This window comes from Castor canadensis, chromosome 5, assembly GCF_047511655.1.
Source record: "Castor canadensis chromosome 5, mCasCan1.hap1v2, whole genome shotgun sequence".
NCBI classification, from domain to species: Eukaryota; Metazoa; Chordata; class Mammalia; order Rodentia; family Castoridae; genus Castor; species Castor canadensis.
The window spans coordinates 86,149,457-86,155,456 of record NC_133390.1 but is presented as its reverse complement, the minus strand read 5'-3'; the positions used below and the strand labels follow the sequence as shown (position 1 = coordinate 86,155,456).

The following is a 6,000-nucleotide window of genomic DNA, read 5'->3' as shown; positions in this document are numbered from 1 at the left end:
TCGTTGGCTTTTGAACTTCATGATTATGCCTTTGGAGATGGAATACAAAATAAGCCAATCTGCCTTGCTATGTCAGAAAAGCTCCTTGCCAGGTAACAATTCTAGCTGTGCACAGAAGTTACACTCCCGGGTCCCCTGGGCTTAAGACAAGAATGGAGGTGGTTCTATTTTGCTTTGTTGACAGCCCTAGAGAAAGTATCAGTTTTAAGGGCTTTTGTACCAGTTGCTACCAATTGCAAGTGTTTGGAGCTTAGAAGAAGCACTTGAAAGAGGGGTGATTAAACTTTTGTCCAGAGCAGCAATGGGAGCCCAATGTGAACAATGTGGGCTGAAGATAACAGGGGTAAAATTGCAGTGTTTGCCTCTTGAGCGGGCCCTGGAGCCTGCTGGCACCCATTCTGTTTTGTCTGTTTCACGTGTAAATTGCTGCTAGTTGACCTCATCTATTTTTATCACGATGGAAAAATTCACAGTGGCAGCAACCTGCTGAACAGCTCAAACCTCTGTGCTCAGCATGTGATGAGATAATTTGGTTGATGAGTGCACAGAAGCTGAGCACCGCCACTGGCACAGAAAACCTTCTGCTGCCTTGAGTGTGAAAGTCCCAGGAGGACAAGGTGCACCTGTTCTATTGTGGCTGCTTTGAGTCTCTCTCTCTCTCTCTCTCTCTCTCTCTCTCTCTCTCTCTCTCTCTCTCTCTCCTCTCTCTCTCTCTCTCTCTCTCCTCTCTCTCTCTCTCTCTCTCTCTCTCTCTCTCTCTCTCTCTCTAGCTGTTTTCCCAGGCTGGCCTCAAACCACAGTCCTCCTGATTTCTGCCTCCTGAGTAGTTAAGATTGCAGGTACTGCACCTGACTATGCTTTGAGTCTCTGCAAAGCACGGTGAACCTGCGGGGAACATCCTGGTGCTGATCTTGATTACATAACCAATGATGGGCAATACTGGCATGCTACAGAGTTGTGCCTTTCTTGTGCCTGTACAAAGTCTCTTTGCTCTGATGTTCCTTCTTTCTCAAACAAAGTCAGATTTATTGCTCCAAAACATGCAGCTTCAGTAAAGACATTCGTGCCTCTAATTCTTCCAGCTCTGCATTTTGGCGTTCATCAAGAGACTCCGGCAGAAGGATCCAAACTGACACAAGTGGTCAATCAGTGAATCGATGAAGAATTTGGAGGAAGGCAGAGTAGAGCATGAAGAATGGGCTGAGCCTGAAGAGTATATAACACAGCTCCTTTTCAAAGCTGGTGATAAAAACCTCTCCCGTCGGGCTGGTGAAGTGGCTCAAGTGGTAGAGCGCCCGCCTAGCAGCTGCATGAGGCACTGAGTTCAAGCCCCAGTACTGCCAAAAAAGAAAAAAAAAAAAACCTCTCCCACAGCAACCCAGTGAGATGGCTACTTGAGCCAATCAACATTGGGTATATGGTAACATTGGGTAAAAATTAGACCAAGTTAGGGCTAGGCATAGTGACTCACACCTGTAATCCCAGCTATTTGGGAGGCAGAGATAGGATTGTGGCCTGGCATGGAGATACATGTCTATAATTCCAGCTACTAAGGAGGCAGAAGTAGGAGGATCACAGTCTGAGACCCATCTAGGTAAAAATGCAAGATGCTATTTAACAAACTAAAGTAAAAAGGGCTCAACTGGTAAAGAGCTTGCATAGCAAGGATAAGACCCTGAGTTCAAACCCCCACAATCACCAAAACATAATAAATAATATGACTAAGTTAAAACGAACAACCAGAGCTTTGCAAGTTAAAAACAAAACAACCTGGGGGGGGCGCCCAGTTACAAGATGGAGGGGGCAATTCTGCTTATTGCAACCATCCAGGCCATATAAGACCCCAGGAATTGGACGTAACAATGATGAAGCACCGGGTTACAAAGATTCCCTGGAGTGTTTGTCAGGCTTGAAACCAGAGCAGCGTGCTCAGGATCCCATGGATTCTTGGCTTTGTTGGAAGGAGAAAGCAAGCTGAAGTCATCTTTATAGTCTCTGCAAACACTGAAGACACAGAGGCAGAAGACAGAAAATTAACAACATGGGAACCTTGAACTCCTGTACTGCACAGGAGTGGAGAGTCCTTAAAGAGGCTAAGTTCAGATTTGTGTCTAGAAAAAGATCATGCTTGAAGAGAAACTAGTACATCTGCCAGTTCTCGCAGGATCCAAATCTCATTCTAGATCACAGCAGGTAAGTTTTTAGATGACGTCCATGATAATAGAAACTATGACAACATCAACACTGGACAACTTCCAATGAGTGAAAGGACTCAGGGCTACCATTTTGAAGAGAAGGAATCCAATCCTTGTCACCATTTCCACAGAAGTACAAAGACCTGCTCTAAAAACACCCTTAATGTTGTTACAGAAAGAAAATATTCTCCCAAGAACAGACTGCAGCTTTATTCCCCCAATAACTACAAGAAATTTATATGGAATAAAAAGCCTTGGTGATCCATCCATGCATACGTCCAGAATGCTGATGTCTACAGAGAGCCCATCATGCCATTTCCCATTATGCACTGCAGAATCTGGGAGTGAACAGGTTTCTGGGACTCTACGGAGAGGATGGTGAGTCCTGGTGTTCTGCCTCCTCCTCCTTCTCCTCCCCTTCCAACTCAGAGGTGGAATACTTTTTTGGTCAACCAATCCCTCAACCCCAGCCACAAAAATACACCTTTCTCCACTCCCTGTTGGAGTAAGTCCAATTTATCCACTTTGGTTGGTTAGAGGATAACTAAATCCAAGAAGGAAACAAGACATGAGACATGTAGATTTGTTTAAAACTTAGTCATTGAAGGGCCGGGGTGGCTCACACCTGTAATCCCAGCTACTCAGGAGGCAAAGATCAGGAGGATCGAGGTTCAAAGCCAGCCTGGGCAAATAGTTCTGTGAGAACCTGTCTCAAAAAACTCTTCACAAAAATAGGGCTAGTGGAATGACTCAAGGTGAAGGCCCTGAGTTCAAGCCCCAGTACCGCAAAATAAATAAATAATAAAACTTAGTCATTGACCATCAAAATAATTTCTTTCTGACCCTAGTAGTATTCACCTGTAGTCCCAGCTACTTGGGAGGCTGAAACAGGAAGCTCATTAGAGTCCAGGAGTTAAAGGCCAGTCTGAGTAGCATAGGAAAACCCTTCTCAGGAAAACAACAACAAAGAATTATATCTTCTCTTCCATAGGAAAGTTGCTAAAAAATAAAGTTTTCTTTGTCCTGGAAATAAGAATCCAAGTGCTATTTACAGTGTCAGGTTAACATTTGAAAGGTGTAATTTCTTTAGTTCACCCTTCTAGGATGGTGTCTATTGGGTACATCACAGTTTACATAACTGGCACATTAGTCTCTTTATTATGTATTGATCTCAATGCTCAAAAGAATATTCAAGAAACTATCTCAAGGTGGTTGAACAAAGGATTTTCGAATATAGAGAACTCCAGACACATTTATAGTTTGCCATTTATATAAATTAGACTAACTTAGGTCCTGATCAGTCTGTCTTGTGAGGCATGTAGGTAAGTCACAGTGATCTAGCTAAAACTGTATGTAATTGTGCAAAGTCAACCCATCCCTGATTAGTAAACATTGTATTGGATTACTACAGATTGAAAAAAAATCATGGCTAGTTATAGTGCAGTGTCTCATAGATCTAAATGTATTTCTAATTTCGTGGTGCAAATAGTAACACACATAACTAAGCAGCTCCGATTTTAAAGCTGATATCTGGCTTTGGAAGTAAAGTGCCTTCTTTGTAAGTGTGAAACCCTGAGTTCAAATCCCAATCCCATAAAAAAAAAAAAAAGCCCTGATATTTGTGTATCCCTGAATTGCAAGGACTTTGTTACATTGTTAGGCTGCTAGACATGCCAGGAAACCAAATAAAGCACTTATGAATTAAATGATTGCTTGTATTTCAGTTATGGTTTATAAATTTAGATGGTCAGGTTTATATTACCTATTGATGGAAATTTTAAATATTTTTGTCTGTCAGTATTAAAAAAATTCTGTACATGGTGGAGCTAAATAAATACTCTTTAATGAGACTGTATTAATCTTACAAATGTTACTTATGGGTCAAGCAATATAAATTGTATACATATAAAAGCAACAACAACAAAACTCACACCTAACCTCTGAGCTATATAGTAAAAACAAGTAGAAGTTGTTTGGATGAATTTTCCCCCTTTGAGAGTGGTAAGAGGTTGCCTATCCCACTCTGAGCAAGATGGCGATGCTCTTCATGGGAAGTGGCTAGAATTGTAAGGATCTGCTTGTTGTGTCACTTTGTATATTTATTTATTATTTAAAGAGAGTCTAATTCTTTTTATCCTTCCCTTCTAGCCAATTTGTTGACCTTTACCGCAATTTTGAAAATTGGGTCTTATGGTTATGTTTTATTTTAAAATCTTCAGAGGATATTGTACTACTGAGTACTTCATGTTAGTTCAAGGGGAAATTATGTTGGATTTGAACTGATGAACTGATATCTTCAAATGTGTCATTGTTGCCCTCAGTGCTAACTAAAGGTTTTAATGTCATCCAAACCTTTAGGGAAGTATCTAATTAAACATAAGCAAACCAAAAAAAAAGGAGGAGGAGGAGGAAGAAGAAGAAGAAAAAGAAGAAGAAGAAGAAGCAGCTAAGACAAGACCGGAACATGGACTTGGGCTCTGAATGAACAGGACCATCTGGGGTACAGAAAGGAATCCTAGTCTTCATAGTCCCTCCTCTCCTTAGCAGAGGAGCTGACCAATAGGTAAGAACGAGGAGACCAGGATAGTCTACTTAGCTATGAAATTGGAGTGAGGAACCCCAGCCCAGGGTTTCTCATTTGAAGAAGACTTGTTAAAGCCTGATCAATGCCTATGTTAAACAATGCAGACTTGTAAGAAATAAATGGTATACTTATCTACAAAGCATTTGATAAGATGTACTGACAGCCTCAAATCAGACTGTGATCTAATCACATCCATACATAAAATGTGACCCTACAAATGGTCATGGAATACTAGTAAGAAAAAAGGTGGAGTACAAATCGTGTAAACAGGGTGATTCCAACCATATTTAAAGTGCTTAATAAACCAGAACTCAATATCCTAAAATGTTAAAATAGTTTCTCTCTTCTGATACTCACAAAATAGCTTAAATTTAAGAGAAGGATTTATGTACCAAGATGTTCTCTGCAGTATTTTAACAAAATGATGGTGAAGGGCAGAACCATAGTGGGCAAAAATTAGCCATCTCCTCTGGGATGCCAGAGGATTTCACCCTGCCGTGTTAGGAATTAAATATCAATCCAGGGAACCCAGATGAAATGGAGCGTACGCAGATTTAGAAAGAAGGCAGTTCCGTTTAAACCCGGCTTAGCCCCAGCACCCTGCATGTCCTGGATGGTAATTATTTGGCCGGTAGATATTTGATCAATTCACCACTGTATCCCTGAGGAGGACAGCATCATCATTTTATCTGTTGTTAGTGATGATTTTATCAGTGGCTGCCACTTCTACACCAAGGCAGGCTGGCCACTGGATTCTTACACCCAAGGTCAGCAAGCTGCCACCTGCAGGCTAAATCTGGTATGCCAGATTTTTTGTCAGTTTTGTCAATAAAGTTTTATTGAAACACACACCCACAATATTTTTGTGAGTATAAGATTAATGATTCTTGGAGGGGAGAGGGTGGGGTGAGGGAGAAGGGGGAAGAAATGGCCTAAACAATGTATGTATATGTGAATAAATGAATAAGAAAAAAAAAGATTAGTGATTCTACATTATTAAGAAAGAAAAGTGGGATTAAATATTATACATACATTGTGATTCCAATCATATTTATAATGCTTGATAAAAAAGAATAGAAGAGATATAGCAAAGTGTTAAGATAACTTCTCCGTCATCTAATACAATAATACTGTTATAACAATTTGCTTATTCCATAAGTGAAGAAACAGAAGGGTTGCTTCTGGACAGTGAAATTGTGGACCGCTTATTTCACTTCTTCA

The 6,000-nt window shown here is 40.7% G+C and overlaps 1 pseudogene; it reads left to right on the top strand.

The window, feature by feature from the left end:
• The first annotated feature begins 1,717 nt into the window (after window positions 1-1,717).
• On the top strand, window positions 1,718-2,704 carry LOC141423460 (prickle-like protein 1; annotated as a pseudogene).
• Window positions 2,705-6,000: the final 3,296 nt, after the last annotated feature.